The 18,146-nt window shown below is 40.9% G+C and overlaps 1 long non-coding RNA gene across 2 annotated transcripts in view; it reads right to left on the bottom strand.

Annotated features, from left to right (window-relative positions):
- Positions 1 to 83: 83 nt before the first annotated feature.
- Positions 84 to 18,146, bottom strand: part of LOC126511089 (uncharacterized) — a 104,072-nt gene continuing 86,009 nt past the window's right edge. Inside the window, exons 7-9 of one of the 2 annotated variants that reach the window (XR_007594603.1) lie at positions 2,871 to 2,951; positions 2,676 to 2,746; positions 84 to 329 (exon numbers count right to left, since the gene is read on the bottom strand). This is a non-coding gene — a long non-coding RNA (uncharacterized lncRNA). Of the gene's footprint in view, positions 330 to 2,675; positions 2,747 to 2,870; positions 2,952 to 8,515; positions 8,938 to 18,146 lie in introns of those variants that run through there. The other variant, XR_007594602.1, reaches the window with a different exon arrangement.

Here is an 18,146-nt window from a genome sequence, read left to right as displayed (position 1 = left end):
AATATCTTCTTCCTTCTCGGGTATCCATCAGCTGCCTGTATCCCCACAAAGGCTAAAACAAGAGGACAATTGTGTCAGTCACACATCACACAAATGCTTGCTGATCAAACAAGGACAAGCTGTGTAAGCCTTGCAGACTCCTTTCTAAAGCCAAACAAGGGTGTGGGGACATGCTACGCTGAAATCACATTTTTTTTTTTATGATCACAAGAAAGCCCTCCACCTCACCTCACTCGGTGATGCAAGACGTTTGATCATTGCACCAAAAGCTGCAAGAACCAAGTGCAGAGTTCTGCAGGAAAAACAAAACAAAGGATGGATACCAGAGTCTGCAAGAAAATTACCAAAAAGCCCAGTTAGAGGTGGAACCAAAGACCTGGGTTGTCTTCCTCCACCCAACGACACTTCCAGGCTGGTGAGCAGCTTCAGACTTGCTGTCCCACGCCTTACTCCCAAGAAGGCATGGACTGTGGAGGAGGGGCACAGGGGGTCACACAGATGGAGCAATGTGTTGAGGGGCATATTGGGAAGTAGTGTGCTGCCTACAACCCAGGCGCTCAGCTCTCCACAGCCCTATGGGACCGTCACCACCTTCATTTTACAGGTGTCAAAGCTGAAGCACAGGCAAGTTGAGTAAGGAGATAGAGAACAAACCAGATCCCTAGGTTTTGTTTTTTTTTTTTTTAAATTGCAACCCTGTTTGGTCAATAGCTGAGGCATATTCCTAGTTAGCTCTTACATCTTAAATTAACTCATTTCTATTAATCCGTGTCTCAATATGAGGCTGTGGTCTACTGGTAAGTTTCTAGTGTCTATCTTTTTCTGCAGCTATATGGTACCTCACTGACTCCACCTACTCTCTCTACATATCCCCATTCATATCTCCCAACTGGTTCTACTCTGCTAAGCCATTGGCTGAAACAGCTTTATTTATCAACCAATAAAAGCAACACATATACAGAAGGACATCTGACATCATCTCCATTTTCTGCCTAGTTAAAAGGAATGTCTTAATTTTAACGTAATAAAATTATATATAATAATACAGGTATCAAGCAAAAATTGCAGTTACAATATTTCTTTATGAGTCTAAAATTATCTAATTTATCTTTTATCCTAGCTAAGAAAACCTATAAGTAAAACTATTTGTCTTCAAATCCATCAAAGTCCCCAGAGAGATATAATTTTACCTAAGTAAACAAGAAGTCCATTATAAGCAACTTCCAAAGTTCTAGAAAAATGATAGACACCTTCCCTGACTTCCTTCCTTCCTTCCTTTCTTTCTTTCTTTCTTTCTTTCTTTCTTTCTTTCTTTCTTTCTTTCTTTCTTTCTTTCCCCAAGGGACAGATTGAAGATCCTTCTGCTCTATTTATATGAAAATCACATACAGGCAAGGAGCAGCTCCCTTGGTACTGACTGAGCTCTCATATCAGAGGGCGACTAGCTGGGCTTACAAACTAGCAAGGGGCTTATAACTCCAGGTGCTGCAATAGATCTTAGCCTGTCCCTGGTCCCTCTCTGAAATGGCTCGGTGACTTTCTCACATCTGCCCGGGAGATATACCCTGTTGACATAGCTAGAAAGAATACATGACTTGCTTATACTCCTACTGTAATTCCACCAATTACATATAGCCTTTTGAACACATGGTGCCCACTTCCATCATTCGTAAGCCTTAAATATGCAACCATCATAAGCCTTGCTTGCCCCAATCACGGTTTTTTGCTTCGTCACTGGGCAGATGACGCCCAGTGGATGGCGCCTCAAGGCAGTAATTGCTGAGAGGTAGAGGGAACCCTGTGTTCATTTGCAGCTATTTTAAGAGTGTGGCTGGGACAGAAATTACTGGAAGAGAGGAGAGATCCAGAGTTGAGAAAGCGGGAACAGTCTGTGTGTCTCTTTGAAGATAGCTGGTAACAGAAGAAAGGAGAGAAGCGATAGCTTGCTGCTCCCAAGAAAAAGAAAAACTCATTCAAATGCCCAAGTGTTGAAGCTGAGCACTAATAAGGAGGAGCGGATGGGTGAAAATTAGACAAGCGGACCCAAACTCTTCCTCAGAGTGTTTGGCCAGAGTTCAATACTAGGAGAAAGCTAATTCCATAGTAAGGAATGGCTGCAGTGGGCAGGGCCATCTACACTTTCCCAGAGTTTCCCGAAGCTATTCTGATAAGGACCTGGAGTGGTCATCATTGGAATGAGGACCCTGAGGCAGGGGAATCATGGCTTCAGCACCATCCACGTTACAGTGGTCCTTGAAACTGGAGTGGGATTTTCGGAAAGCAATCCTGGAGTGTTCAAAACAGATGAACTGTGGGCTGGACCACCTAGCTTCTCGGTGGGCCCTTACAAGAAGGGTTTATCATGGGTACAAATGAGCTCAGTGTCTGAACCCGTGTCCTCTTCTCAGCACTCTCCAACTCTCCCCTTGTGACACCTGCCATAACAGCCTCACCTGCATGCCAGTCACTCTCCTCCTGTCTCCTGAAACGTGACTGGTCATCTTCACCGTCCTCCTCCCATGTCTCCATCTAAAGTTGCCCTCACCCTGGAGTCTTGGGAAGGCTTTTGGGCAGAGACCCAGACTCAGAGTTGATCGCACGTGTTCAAATCCTTCTAGCTTGGGTTAATCTACCTGAACTCCTGGGACCTCTGAATCTTTTTCCTTTCTTTTTACCTTTTATGCTGAAAGGATATTATTTGGTAAGCAAGTTGGGCTGATTCCAGAAATGCAAACTTGGCTTCTTCCTGGAAGAAAGAAAGTCTGTTTAATCCTCCACTTTGGCAAAACAGAAGGTACATCATCTGAGCGTTTCAGCAGAACGTGAACATGACTGATACATTTCAACATTCACTCATGCTCATGACTTACAAATGCAAATGATCTAGGGCTGGCGTGTGCTTCAGCGGTAGAGCACTCGCCTAGACTGGTCAAGGTCCCAGGGTCCATGACCTACAGCAAAAATAAGAATTAAAAATCTTAGCAACCTAAAACAGAGGAAAAACCACTAACCTAGCACGAAGGCTGAGTTATTACAGGAAAAGGTTGGCAAGGACTGTGCTCCAGGAATGACTGTGAGATCTAGCCCTTCTAGCTAAATCTGCTCTGCTAGACTGATAGGCTGGGTATTCTAGATCACAACCTGTTGTTTGGGTCAAGGCTGGGTCCACGGGTATCAGAGTCCCATCTTAGTATGCTGTGAGGTGACTCTGCTTGGGGCAAGAATTATTATTATTATTATTATTATTATTATCATCATCATCATCATTATTGACTATCCTGGACTCTGACTGTGCCATCTAGTCCAACATCCCAAGTTTACTATTGACCCTCTATCAACTCTCCTCAAGAATGGGAGGCAGGATAGGCAACCCAGGCTGAGACGTCAATGACCTAAACAATGGTTCTCAGACCAGGTGAGATGCTGGACCCTCCCATTTCAGCACCAAGCTTCTGGAATATCTATGACTGCATATCTGTAATTTTTTCCATTTTATTATATCTTTTATTTTTTGGAATTATAAAACAATTACATCATTTCCCACTTCCCTCTCTCCCATATATCCCTCCTTCCTTCCTTCCTTCCTTCCTTCCTTCCTTCCTTCCTTCCTTTCTTTCTTTCTTTCTTTCTTTCTTTCTTTCTTTCACATCTATGATAGCCTTTTTATACACACACACACACACACACGTAATCCTAAATACATAAATATAAACTGCTCAGTCTGTATAGCGTTACTCATATGTATGTTTTCAGGGCTAGCCTTTTGGTATTGGTTAACAAACCGTCTCCCCGCGGGCAATGTTAAGGTACTGCTGGGGTGGCATGCCTCTGATTCAGGGCACAGGAAACTTCTGGGGAGGGAGAAATATTCAAGAAAGAAGACAAAACAAAGAAGACACGGGAAGTTAAAATAGGAAAAAAAAATCCTTCCCCCACACAAAAGGCTTGGCCCTGGCTGAGCCTCTTAAGCGACACTAAATCTTTTCTTTTCTAATTCCCAGCACCCTCCCAAGTTCAAAGCAGCCAGCCAGAAAGGAATAAGCAAGTAGTCTAAACCAATTTTTCCTTGTTAAAAGTGCTCTATAAGGATTGTTTTATTGCTTTATTTGGAGTTTGATTTTTTTTTCAGCATGCCAAGCAGAAATGAGCATCAGTATTCCACACACCCACAAAGGTGACCTTTGGTATTTTAGGAAAATAGCGTAACAGACTGCTCACATTGGGATCGTGTTCGGTGCTGTTTCTTTCCCTAATAATGAGTCCATATTTCAGATCATTACATGGGAACATTTAAGGGACCCTTCAAGGCCATCCATCCTGCCCAGCACCCCATGAGGGATCAACAAAGGTGTCATTCAAGGGACATCAACTTTGCCTTCTGATGAACCTGAGTTTCTCCCTCAGGGTAGCCCCTTTCTAACAATAGGACTCTTATTTTACTGGTCCCTAAAAATGCAAACCCTGAGTCTCACCTCCATGGTATCACATAACTGAGACGGAAAAATGAGTCAACAATAAATGCTACTTCTCCTTATAGAGTCTAAAACCCTACATGTTGACACTGGACCTTTTAAATCCATTACTACACACAGAAGCGTTTTGTGTTTTCACTTTTAATACCCGACATGCTCTTCGGCACCAATCTCATGCCGAGGCAGACTCAGGGGCCACCTTGGCAGGCGTTTTCATGTGTCAAAATATTTTCTCCTAGCTGTTTGCCAGGGTGTCGGGAGGTCATTGTTGATATCCATTAAGGAGAAAACAGTATGATAAATTGGAGGGGGGGGGCTATGCTGCCTAGTTTTATGTCAACTTGACCCAACTAGAGTCATTTTGCCAAAGAGAATCTCAATGTGAAAGAAAAAAAAAAAACAGTAGATTGGCATGTGGGCAAACCTGTGGTACATTTTCTTGATTAGTTATCGATGTGACAGAGGCTAGCTCACTATAGTTGGTGCCATCCATTGACTGGTGGTCCTGGGCATTATAAGAAAGCAGGCTGAGCAAGTCATGAAGAGCTAGCCAGTAAGCCGCATTCTTCAGTGGCCTCTGCTTCAGTGTCTGCCTCCTGATTGCCACCTCGAATTCCTGTCGTGACTTCCCTTGACAATGGGCAGCAATTGGAGCAAGTGAGATGCAATAAGTACTTTTCTCCCCAACTTACTTTTGCCACCGGTGTCTTATCACAGCAATAGAAACTACAATTAAGACTGAAATTGATAGCAAGTGGGAGGATTTTGCCGCGACAGATCTGACCACCTGCTTTGGAGAGGATTGCGGGCGTGTTTAGGACTTTGGGTTGAAAAAAGCCATTGGTGCCCAGAGCTCAATGGGCGGTTCTGTGGGAGCTTGGAAGATAAACATGCTGAGAGCAATGTGGATGCTGGATACCTGGCTTGTGAAAGTTCTCTAAAGGCTCTTTCGGGACCGTTGATATTTTTAACTAAGAACCACCCATGTGAGACTCTACTTTACTGGAACAATGGGTCCTGGTCATTTGAGGCTGAAGACTCATTTGCAATCAAGAAGGCAAAACCTTCTGGGATATTTCCTCTGCATCATTATAGAGAAACTAGTCCAGAGTTGGGTGAGATGCCATCTCACAGCAGCAGCCAAATTAACAGTGTAAGAGTCACTCAGGTGTTCGGTTTTGAAGAAGGGGTCATGGGGAGCTGCCGAGGCTCGGCACTGTGTAGCAGGACTGGAGTCTGTAGAGAGGCTTCATCACTGTGAAAGCTCAGCCTCAGTTGCGGTAGAAGGGTCATGGGAGAGAAGTTCAAGCTCGGCACTATGTGGCAGGCTCAGAGACTGTGAAGAGAGTCCTGGAGTGACAATTGGTCAAAGCGCAACACAATTACAGCAGGGGAACCAGAATTTCAGAGTTGCCAGCACCATGGGAGAAGCACCAAGGACAGTAGCGGATATGAAAACAGAGACATTCTGAGCCCAGGAAACCATCTGTTTGTGTTGCAGAGGGCGAACTGGAGAAGCGGAACTAACCATACTGGCCTTGCTAGACTGGAGGACTGTAAGTGTGTCCCAGACATCCAACACTGAACTTGGTAATACTGTTGAATTTTTATTTTGCTTTTTGTTTTTACTGTGATTATGCTCTGGTTCTTCCCTCTTTGAGTAAAAAAGTATGCAACTTATTTTTGCTTTACAGGAATTCACAATTGAGGGATTTGGGGGTTTCAGAGAGTCTTTGCAGTTTTAGAGGGACTTTAAAAGAGACTGAACTTTAAAAGTTTGAGTTTTTAAAGACTGTGGAACGTTTGAAGTTTTGAATATGTTTTATATTGTGATATTGATATTAATATGACGTATTGGGGACAAAGGGAAAGGAAAGGTTACAGTTGAACAAACAGTGATGTGTTTGAGTGTCAAGTTAATATCCCATTAGGCGCAATAGTTTAACTCCCCTACTGGAAACGTATATCTGGGAGGACAATTCTAGTTATTGCCCCTATCATTCTTGATAGTAAACCTAACTACAGAACTCTTACTTTTATGTATAAAAATTTCTCATAGCTTTTGTTTTATGACCATTTGGAATGAGGACTTGTGGGTATCATTTTGAGTTTTTAGCTGGGAACCATTTAAATATCAGATAAAATGAGAAAGAGAAAATATTTCATAGCATATATCTCACATTCAAGTGTCAGGTACAAAGAACCACAATAAATCTCACAGGAGTGGCTTTGAGTTCAAGCTTAAAATAAGAACTTAATAACAAAGAAGGGTGTGGGGAAACTGGTGAACTGACAGTGACCAGAAGAAGCCCATGGAATCAGAATAAGTGATCTTATGCATGTTTAAACTGTTACCCTTCCCTTTCAACAGAGGATATAATGACTTGAAATCACCCTCTGTGTCTAGTTGATGGAGAAAATATTAAAACTTGTGCTGGCTCGTTTCATGTCAACTTGACACAAGCTGGAGTCATTTTGCAAAAAGAAAACTTCAATTGAGAAATGAATGTCCCCACTAGACTACCCTGTGCACAAGCCTGTAATGCAATTTCCTGACTGACAATTGATGTGTGAAGGACCAGTGTACAGTGGGCAGTGCCGTTTCTAGGCTGGTGGTCCTGGGTGCTGTGAAAGCAACTGAGCACACCACGAGAAATATTACAGGAAGAATCATTTTTTCATTGCCTCTGATTAAGTTTCTGCTTTTAGGCTCCTGCCTTGAATTCTTGCCTTGAGTTCCCTTTAGTACGGATGGACTGTGACCAGGGCATGTGGGATGAGATAAACCATTTCCTCTCCAAGTTGCTTTTGGGGTTTTATCACGGTAATAGTCTTAAGAGTCGTTCTGCCTACATAGGTATTACAAAGGTCAAATGGAATTGCTTATGGTAGAAATTCTCAATTAGTTATTGTGCTTCACACAAACATTTGACAACATCTGGAGTTACTTTTTAATACATGTGTAAGAGCACGCCTGTATGTTTGTAATGTATGTGTATGGTGTGTATATGTATGCTCTTGTATATTTATGCATGTTGTGATTACAGGTAATGTATGAAATCAAAGGATAGCCTTGCATGATAGTCTTTACCATTCACCTTGTTTGAGGAAGTGCTCTTGATGTTCACCCCCCTGTAAGACAGGCTAGCTGGTCCATGGACTTCTGAGCATTACCCTGTTTCTATTTCCCATCTCACTAGAGACTGGATGCCCACCATTCTATCCATCACACAAAACACAGTGGTGGGCACATATAGAACTCTACAGGTATCTGTTGAAGGAGGAAATATGGTTCCCAAGGCAAGTTAAAAGGCATCTTTAAAGCAAACAAGCAAGAGCAAAGTAAAGACGGCAGAGCTAGATGGAGAAGGATGAAAGTATCCTACTACATTGTGAGCCTCTTCTGTGCCGAGATTAGCTTCTGGCACAATGGTGTCTTTCTGGTACATGTTTCTGGTGATATCTGACTGTTTACCCATTCCTTGGAATACACACAAGTGTGCCACAATAAGAGATTATCAGGAGATCTGTTCTCCAGAATCAAATCCAGCCTTCTTAGGTTTGGCCCAGCAGCTGCTGATAGTCACTGATAAGGCTTTTCTCTAATGCACAGCATCCCTTTTTTTGCTCCCAGATCTCTCGAAGGCAGCTTCAGGCCATAGCAACCCTCCATCCCAGCTACCTACAGAGGGTCTCTTGTCAAGGGACTCTTGAAAATTACAAGGTGAACCTCAGCTTCCACGGACTGTGAAATCCATATCTAGCAACATGCCAGGGCCAGGATCTGCCTCTGAGGTCAGGGGAAGCTGACCTGCAGATTAGGAGGTGACACCCATGCTCCCATATCCTGTGCAGGGGATTCTCGGGAGCCCCTGAGGGGAGCACAGGACTTCCTGAAATCATGCTTTAGTGATGTATTCTAGGATATGGCCACCTCGAGTTATGCTTTGTTTGTGCTTTGTTTTTTTTTTTTCCAGAAAAATACTGAGCTTTTGTCTAAATGAGATTCAAGCCAACTTGAAAGGTGAAATGTGCTATTTTTTTTCTTTTCCTAAAGTCATCGATGTGACAGCCGGGTTGCACACACTGTAATATTTACCGTGCATGCTTCTGTTTGGAAGTGGGGGTGGAAGGCATTGAGTAGAGAAAAATAGGAAAGGAGGGGACACCAAGGAAGCAGAAAGAAGAGAGAGAAAGAAAGAGGAACAATGAGGAAGAAAGGGCGTTCATTTGGAAGGTATTTTTTTTTTTTTATTAAATTCCGACACCGGCAAGCTCTGTGTACATGGCTGCCCATTCTCTCTTGCTGAAGCCTGAAGGCAAACCGAGATGCTGTGTCAATTACAAAGAAAATCAATGAAGATGCTGTTTGGGAGTCCTTTCGCCATTCTGCACGGATGGTATCCTTCACTCTCCAGCACCGATTCATTTACTTTCGTCCTCTCTGGGGGCGGCTGACATATTGCTGCGGTGAAGAATCAGAACGGAAATCACCTTTATTTTATACCTTAACTTGTCTCTCTGAACAATTGGCTAAAGGAACGTCACATGACCTGGTTGGGACTACAGGACAGAAGGGCAAGACCCCACTAGGCCAGCCTTAGGTACTTCCCTCTACCAGCCTGGCTTCTGCCTAAACCCAGGTGCCCCACACCCATGAAGCCTCCAGAGTGGAGAACATCCATGAATTTTCATACTTGTTTTTCTCTCTCTCCTATCTGTCCATCCCTAAACTAGTACCCGCTCTAGGGCTAGCAACTTCCTAAGTCAACAGTTTTAAGAACAGAAACTTCTAGAAAGGTAAAAAACGAGCTCCAATGCCGCAGTGTTGAGAGGGCAACTCCAGAAGAACACTCCTGAGCTTGTCCTGCCATCCCAAAACTCAAGGAAAAGGAATGCAAATGAAGACAGCTAATAAAAAAAAAACTCAGCAACTAGAAGTAAAATTACACAAAATTGAAATGATTGAATAACACATACACCAAAAAAAAAAAACCAAACACTTCTGTAGTAGTTCCCCAACATAGTGAAATGAATAATGTCTGTTAAAGATACTACAAGATTACTGAACTGAAGAACGCAGTCACCTGCTTGTGAGGCTGAAACCCTTCCAATGCCAAGTTGTGTATTTGACGACGTAATTCCCTTCTCCTTTGGTCCCCTGGTTGACTTCAAGTATTTCTAAGAAGATAAAAACCTTCAGCCCCTGTGTTGGTTTCCCATCAGCACTTCAGCAATTTGACCCAAGTCAGCTTAAAATAATAGAAACTTATTATCTTGTAGTTCTGGGATGCCTGAAGTCTAGATAGGTCAACAGAACTGAAGTCTTTCTGGAACCTCTTGGAAATCTTATTCCTTGCTTTTTTCTCTTTCCTAGGAGCTGCTGACATCTTTGCTTCAGAACCTTCTTCCATTTTAAAGAAACACAAGACGCCCTCAGCCTCCCACCTCCACATCTCCCAGCGACTTCCTCCCTTCCCTGTTCTCTTTCCTCCTTTCTGGCTTTTTTTTTTGTTACATCCCCTTCTCTGCCTTGACCTTCTCATTGAAAACCTGGTGGTTGCACTGGGCTCCCTGACTCTCCCAACTTCCAAAGTCTTTAACCGCACCTGTAAACTCATCCTTTTGGATCTAAGGAAACAGGGACACTAAACGGATCACAGCCTGGAAACCAGGGGAGGCATTTTCTGGTCCATCACATCCCTTAACTTTTCAGTATCATAAATTATGTAATCAGATTCTTCCTGACTAGACGGCTGGAAGAAAAGTGGGAAGTTGTTAAAAACTGGGTAAGAGGGAACTGTGGTACCAAACAGGGGTAAAAGTGTGGAATGAGAGGTAGGGCTGACGCAGGGTTGATTGCAAAGACTTCTGTCCTGATTCCTGAGAAACATGCCAGGGCTTTTGATTGTGTTGGTGCTTTTCAGTCTTCCAACCCCCATCCTTTTTGTGGCTTTGCCAGGGGCTCTGCTGAGACAAAGCTAAGATCTGGGAAACCTGGAAGAAGTAGACTTAGCTTTACAAATGCCTCTCAGGCTCAATGGTCCGAGCTGGGGCATCATTAAAGTTACTGTGGCCTGAGATTCTTATGCCTACAATGACTAAGCCTGGGGTAGCTCACTGGCTGTGACACCCAGGCACACCTTCATCTACATATCTGAAGACTCATACTGCCTACACTGGAAAATGAATTACATAAGTTCAATGTATTTTTCTACAATGAAAGACTACTGAACTTTAAAGAAGGAATTCGCTGTTGGCACATGTAATAAAATAGATTTATCTCAAAAACATTTTGAGTGAAAGAGATAAGACAAAATAGATTCAGAATAGTCCTGTTTATAGGACACTGAAGAACTATGGAGCTACCATGGGAAAAATAGGAAGAGTTACCTGTGTGGAAGGAGGAAGAGGGAATGTCTGTGATTCTGAACATATGCTTGACTGGGATTTCGTGGTCTCACAAGTGTATGTGTACACCAAATTACACACATGATGCCTATGAATCTCACTGGAAATAAATTTTGCCTCAATTATAAAAGCAAAGCAGCAGTTAAAAATAGGATAGATTGACAATCTTGTGTGCACACGTAGTCAGATTTCTCAACTGTGGGAACTGACGGGAAAGCAATTTGCAAAGAGAAAATAGCTAAGCCTTGATGAGAGATGACAAGCCTCAGCTAGAAAGCATGCGCCAAGTGCCAAGAAGAATAAACAAAGATAAATTTCTGCTTAGACATTGCGTAGTGACACTGCAGAATATTATAGATAAAAATATAAAGCTGTGAGGACAAAAAGAAAAAAAATACCTACAAAGAAATGTTCATTAAACTGAACTCAGTCTTTTCATCAGCAAAATCACCCATTCACTGATGTCAAGACAATTGAACAGTATTTTCAAATTGTTGAGAGAAAAGGTAATAAAGCATATATACCCTGGCATATGATTGTTCGAAAATAAGGACCAAGGAAGGCATTTCAAACATGTAAAAAAAAAAAAAAACACCTTTTCTCCTTTTCTCACATACTCTCCTCCTCTGACTGAACTACTGAAGAATTTTACACAGACAAATGATAGATCAAACTGCCCAGAAGGAGTGAGTGCTCCAATAATCCCCCAAACTGAGCAACAGCTTGGTAACTTTTCCTAGCTAGTAACTATAGTCAACCAAAAAGAACTTTCATTTTGTATTTTAAAAGATAAAATAGCATAGGGTCTGGGGAGACAGTTCAGTTGGCCACGTGCTTGCCAGACAAAAATAAAGAGCTGAGTCTAATCCTCAGTACTCATATAAAAATGCTGGATATAAATGTGTGTGCCTGTGGGGCTGGAGAGATGGCTCAGCTGCAGGTGGCTCACGACCATCTGCAATGGGGTCTGATTTCCTCTTCTGGTGTGTGTGAAGACAGGTCACTCATATACATAAAATAAATCAATATTTTTTAAAAGACTCTATGCTTATAATCCCAGTACTAGAGAACCAGGTAGAAGGCTTGCTGGCCAGCAAAGTCTAGCCAAATCAGTGAGCCCCATGTCTCTCACTAAATAAATGGGATTAATTAAATAAATTAAAATAAACAAATTAATAAGGCATAGACTGATTGGTTGAGAATATCAACCTCTGGCGACCTCATTAGCACCTGCACTTACATAAAAACACACACATACATAGCATAAAGGAAATATAAAGTGAATATACCTAATTCTAAAATTCAAAATCCAAAATACTTCAAACTCAGAAACTTTTGGAGTACAGATATGAAGCTACAAATGGAAAGTTCTTTATCTGACCTCACATGTCAGATTATAATCAAACATAATCACACTAAAAATATATATAAATTTAAATTCCAGCCAGGCTATGTGTAATAGGAATATATGAAGCACAAAAGAATTTTGTGTCCCATTCCCAAGATTGTGTATATGTGTGTATTTCTTTCTCTCTCTAAATATACATGCATGCATGTATTTATGAGTGCGATATTCCAGAATATAAAAAAATGAAAATCTAAAACACTTAGGGTTCTGAGCATTTTGATAAGAGGTACTTAATTGCTGTGGGACAATGGTCTTGTTCCCTGTAAAGATTTATCACTTGTACTGCTGACTGGCCAGTAGCCAGGCAGAAAGTATAGGTGGGTGACAAGAACAGGAGAATTCTTGGAAGAGGAAAGGCTCAGTCTGCAATCTTCACCCAGATGCAGAGGAAGCAAGATGATAATGCCACACTGATAAAAGGTACCAAGCCACATGCCTAACACAGACAAGATTTATGGGTTAATGTAAGATGTAAGAATTAGTTAATAAGAAGCCTGAGCTAATAGGCCAGCCAGTTCATAATTAATGTAGGCCTCTGTGTTTCTTTGGGACTGAACGGCTGTGGGACTGAGCAGGACAGTGATCAGAGAAAGCAACTAGAAATAACAGAAACTGATAAAAAAAAAAAAAAAACATTTAAATTGCCAGAGTTGAGCATCCACAGACCACACTGCTGCCTCCATTGACTCTGTATCCACGATGGGTACCCCATGCCACTGCATATTCCTCTCTAGATGACCTTCAGTTATGTGCACTTTTATATTAGACCAATGTTCAGGATGGATATAGCCAATCTTAATTTTTGGGTCTTTCTATATTCACTACTTTCCATGATGCTGTTATAAATATGCCTGTGCACTCCTCTTTGTAAGAGTCACTACTTTGTTGAGACAGACCCTTGGAAAGGCTGTCATAGAACATTCTGACCACTGTTACAAAATCTCGCCTTTTGGGGCATATGGACCATTACAATATCCCTAAGGCATCTAGGGAGTGCAAGTAGTATTGACTTGAATGGCTGAGATGGGATCTGCCTGACCCTAGTCCACCTACACCATATACAGCCTCCAGAACTGTTCTGAGGGGCACATCCTGGGCTCTAGTACAGCCAGATAAATCCACTTGACTTTAGCTTACCTGTATCCTCTCCGATACCCACACAGGATGCTGGTTGCCTATCCTGTGCAATAGGCCACTCTAGTGAGCCCTGATGATGTCATTTCCAACCTTCTTGGCACCATTCACGCATCCTGTAGACCAACCGAGTCTGATGAACTGGTTTGACCCAAGTCCACCTGCAGCTTATATCCAACTCAAAGCCCAACCTGGGCCACACTCCGAATGCACTGGTTCAATCTGATGAGTCCATGTATACTAGTCTAGCTGTACCTTCTCCAATCACTAAGCTTGCCCCAGATGCATCAGTCCACTCTGGTGGGTCTGCTGGATCTTTGCCCACCCACACTCCATCCAACCTCCATGCTTAGTCCAGGCTTCCCATCTTATGTGGTGGTCCAGACCCATAACTCATATGGGTCCAGACCCATAACTCATATGGGTCCAGACCCATAACCCATAACATAAGAGTTAAGTCCCATAACTCTTGTCCTCCTGCCTTGTATCTAATCTCCAGGTGGCATGTCCATTTGTGTGTTGGGCAAGCCTGGTGAATCCCTGAAACTTCTGATCTCGTCAGCTCTTACTTGTATAGCTAGTGTCCGTGATGCTAGCCCACATCCTCGCATTCACAAGAAAAGTTTGCACAGTACAGTTTGCTAACCAGCCTATACAGACCCAGGCACTACTCCCATTTGCATGCTTTCTTGCTTGTGGCTGAGTTGGAATCATCCCTATTCTTTCAATGGAAAATCAAACCTGAAGTAATCCAAATACATGGAGCAGGAAGCAAGTGGATGTCTCTACTCTAATATCTGACTAAGTAGACTTCAAACTAAAACAAATCAGGAGAGAAAAAGAAGACATCACTTTCATCATGGGAAGAATTTGCCAAGAAGACATTAAACTCCTAAGCATGTATGCATCAAACTGTGAGGACACCCAATTTCATTTAAAACAACAGCAAAAAAAACCCCATATTACTAGATCCGATAAGCTCAATCTCAGAAATGGCAGGAGATTTCAATACCTAACTTTTTCCAGTAGAGAGATTACCTGGGGGGGAAATAAAAAGAAGCCTCTGGATTAAATCATATAACATGGACCTAACAGAATATTCCATTTAAAAAACAAAGAACAAAAAACAAACAAACAAACAAACAACAACAAAAAAAAAACACAAAGAACATGCATTCTACTCAGCAGCCCATGGAAGCTTTTCTAAAATAGATCATATACTGAGACACACAGACACACAAATTGCAGTGCACAACGCCTGTCTGCACTCTATGCGTTACCATACGGTTTGCGAGCTTTGGGCAAGGGGCTGGAGGTTGAAACACACAAAGACACACATACAGAGAGACAGCACAGACAGAGAGACAGAGACACGGACCTTTAGTCACTGGTAAGAAGCCCCTTATTCCAATAGCACCACAGAGGCTTTTATACCCAACACAGTCAGGTGGGCCAACAGGTGAAAACCTCTGATCCTCAAGGCCAAGGCAACTCGGGCTTGTGAAGCAGAGCTGGTAAACAACTTTGGCACAGCTATCAGCAACTCAAATCAGAAGGAAAGTAAAGATCTCTAGCAAGGAAGAGCAGCTGAAGGCCAGGACTCTAAATGGTCCCAACAACAAATATCTTAACAAATCCAGAAAATCTTAAATGATTTTGTGTATCCTATCTGACCACAATGAAATAGAGCTTAAAGTCAACAGCAAACAGATCTCTAGTAATAACCTGAACTCACAGACATTAAACAACACACTACTTAATGAAGAATGGGTCAAAGAAAAAATTAAAATAGAACTAAGAATTTTTGTAATTAAAAGAAAATAGCAACACCACATAACAAAACCTCACAGATACATTAAAAACAGTTCTAAGAGAGAAGTTTATAGCCCCAAGAACCTACACTCAAAAAACTAAAAACCAATAAAACATGTAGAAAAAAACTAACCAAAGAAATAAAACACTTCTACAATGGAAACTTTAAATTTTTAAATAAAAAATATTGAGAAAGACACTAGAAGATGGAAAGACCTCTCATGCTTATGTATTGGCATAGTTAACGTTCTGAAAATAAGCATTCTACCAAAAGTAATTTTAAGATTCAGTGCAATTCTGATTTTTTAAAATAATCCCATGATTTCTTCACAGGGACAGAGAAAATATTTTTATGATTAGTATGAAACCTCAAAAGACACTGGATAGATTCTGAGAAAAAGAATATGCTGGAAGGGTTACCTTACCATATTTCAAGTGATAATACAGAGCTGTCATAATAAAAGCAGCATGGTGCAGGCATGAATACAGACATATGGTTCAATGGGACAAAATAGAAGATGCAAATAAGAGTGCACATACTTCAGTCATCCAATATTTGACAAAAGTACACACTGAAGAAAAGGCAGTGTGGTCAACAAATGGCGCTGGGGAAATTATTAGACTCATGTCTATACCCACACCAAAAGCCAACTCCAAATGGATCAAACTTGAAACCTGGAGTTCTGAAACTGCAAGAAGACAGCATAGACAACAATTCCCTGGAAGATACAGGCACATGAAAGGACTTTCTGAATAGGGTTCCAGACCCTGGAATTAAGACCAACGATTAAATGATAAACAGGACACCGTAAAGCTGAAGAAGTTTCTCTACAGAAGGGGAAATGATCAACTACAGAGTGGGAACGAATCTTTGCAGCTATACATCTGATAGATTAACACTATCTTTAATACTTTAGTACTATATAAAGTACTAAAAACTATAGAAGAGCCAGGAATCTGAGCAGAGTTCTTGAAATTAAAAAAATAAAACAGAAATGATGAAGAAATATTTTTAAAGAGTTCAAAATCCAAAGGGCTCAAACTTTTCCTCCAAAGATGCTTTTGCAACAATGTTTGATACCTCTCTTCATAGTAAGTATAAAATGGGAACAACCTAAGTACCTTAAACTGATGAATGGCAATGAAAACATAGCACACAAAGGAATTCTATTCCTTTGTGAAGAAAATTAAATCATGGTATTTGCAGATAAGTGGATGGAAAGAAAAATGTCTCCTGTTTTCTTATGGTAGACTCGAGCTCTGCATGATTAGAAATGAGTATATAACAGAGTAGGGATAGAAATAGGATGTGAAAAAAAGATTGCGGGAAGGTGGAGAAGGCGCTTCAGACAGGAGGATGGTAGAATATGGGTGTGTGAAGGGGAGAATAGAAAAAAGGGTGAAGGGAGAGGAAGGACAATACTGAGGGACAGGAAAGGACAGAAGAAGGATAAACCACACTAAGGGTGTTTGAAAAGACCTAAAGCTGTATATCTGCATGCATACATACATATGCATTTTCAATAAAGTTGTAGCACTATATATATAATTTTAATGCTATCAATCAGTGAACATGAGAAACCTTTCCATCTTGTAGTCTCCTCTACAGAATCTAAAAGTTTCTATTATAGAAGTCATTCACTTCTGTGATTAGATTTCTTCCAAGATTTTCTGAACTTTTATAAATAAGATTGTTCCCCCAATTTTTCCCAATTTGTTAGTTCTTGGAATATAGGAACGATATTGACTGTTGTTTTGATTTATAGCCTGCTACTGTGAAGGCTGTATTTATCAGCTGTGGGGGTTTTCTGAAGGAGTCTTGTCTTGTTCCTAATTTTAATGGGACTGCTTCGAGCTTTCCTCTATTTAGGATGATACTGGCTGTGGGTTTGTTGCATATTGCCTTTATTATATTAATATATGCTACCCTATCCCTATTTTCTCAAAACTTTCATCATGAATAGATGCTGTATTATGTTAAAGGCCCTTTTTGTATCTAATGAAATGATCATGTGGCTTCTTTCCTATTTTGTAGTGGATTGCATTTTATTGTTATATGAATGTTGTACTACTATCCCTGCACCTATAGGATGAGGCTGACTTGATCATGGTAGATAATCTTTTTGATGTGTTCTTGTATTTGATGTGCAAGGATTTTATTGAGATTTATTGAGAATTTTTGCATATATGTTGATCAGATACACCTCTCTCTCTATCTCTCTGTCTCCCTCTCTCTCTCTCTCTCTCTGTCTACTCTGTCTAGTTAGGCTTCCGTATGGTTTTAATAATAGGGTAATACTGGCATCACAAAAGGAATTTGGAAATGCCCCTTTATCTCCATTTTGTAGACTAGGTCGAGGAGAATTTAAGCTAGTTTTTCGTTGAAGCTTGTTTTTGTTTTTTACTTGAAGGGACTTTTCATTACTACTTCTATTTAATGGATGCTATGGGTCTATTTAAATTATTTACTTCATCTCAATTTACCTTTGAAAGGACATAAGTATGTAGAAATTCATTCATTTCTTTTTGATTTTTCTAGTTTGGTAGAATATAGCTGTTTAAAATATGTGCTTATAATCTTAGTGTCTGTTGTAAGGCCTCTCTTTTCACATCTAAGTTTATTCATGTGCATCTTCTCTCTCTTTTGGTTAATTTGGATAAAAAAATTCAATATTGTTTATTTTCTCAAAGGACTAATTCTCCATTTCACCGAGTCTTTGTGTTTTTTCTTTTGTTTTATTAATTTCAGACCTGATTTTCTTATGTTTTCTCATCTACTCTTTTTATTTTTTTTTTTTTTTTTTTTTTTTTCAAAATGTCTTTATTTGACATGAAAGTATTTAAATACACAGGCAGTTTTAAAAGTGCTATGACACTCCCGTCTTCACACTACCACACAGATCCAGCAG

This window comes from Alexandromys fortis, unplaced genomic scaffold (genome assembly GCF_014885135.2).
Source record: "Alexandromys fortis isolate MF-2015 unplaced genomic scaffold, M_Fortis_MF-2015_v1.1 scaffold_94, whole genome shotgun sequence".
Lineage (NCBI taxonomy): Eukaryota > Metazoa > Chordata > Mammalia > Rodentia > Cricetidae > Alexandromys > Alexandromys fortis.
This window is presented reverse-complemented; position numbering and strand designations above follow the sequence as displayed.